At 42.5% G+C, this 266-nt stretch overlaps 1 protein-coding gene across 1 annotated transcript in view; it reads left to right on the top strand.

The window, feature by feature from the left end:
• The window catches only part of SLC2A3 (solute carrier family 2 member 3), a gene marked incomplete in the record, with an annotated part of 24,720 nt that overhangs the window by 21,310 nt on the left and 3,144 nt on the right, over window positions 1-266 (top strand).

Below are 266 nucleotides of genomic sequence, written 5' to 3'. Positions count from 1 at the left end.
GAGAAGGGATTGCGGCGTGACCATCCCCCCTGGGGGGTGATTTCTCGCTTTCTGTCTCTCTGTCTCTGTCTGTCTGGTGAGCCCACGTGCCCTAGAGCAAAAACTTCTCCAAAAAAAATATATATTTTTTTTAATTTATCTTTGTTTATTTATGTACTTATTTTTAATTTAACCAAAGAGGAACAAAGTGAGAGAGAAAGTGAGAAAGCAAACTCATAGGTCTGGGACCCAAACCACAGTCAGCCATGTAGGAGTCCAGCACCCTA

The sequence above is a fragment of the Tupaia chinensis genome, unplaced genomic scaffold (genome assembly GCF_000334495.1).
Source record: "Tupaia chinensis unplaced genomic scaffold, TupChi_1.0 Scaffold000183_1, whole genome shotgun sequence".
Lineage (NCBI taxonomy): Eukaryota > Metazoa > Chordata > Mammalia > Scandentia > Tupaiidae > Tupaia > Tupaia belangeri.
This window is presented reverse-complemented; position numbering and strand designations above follow the sequence as displayed.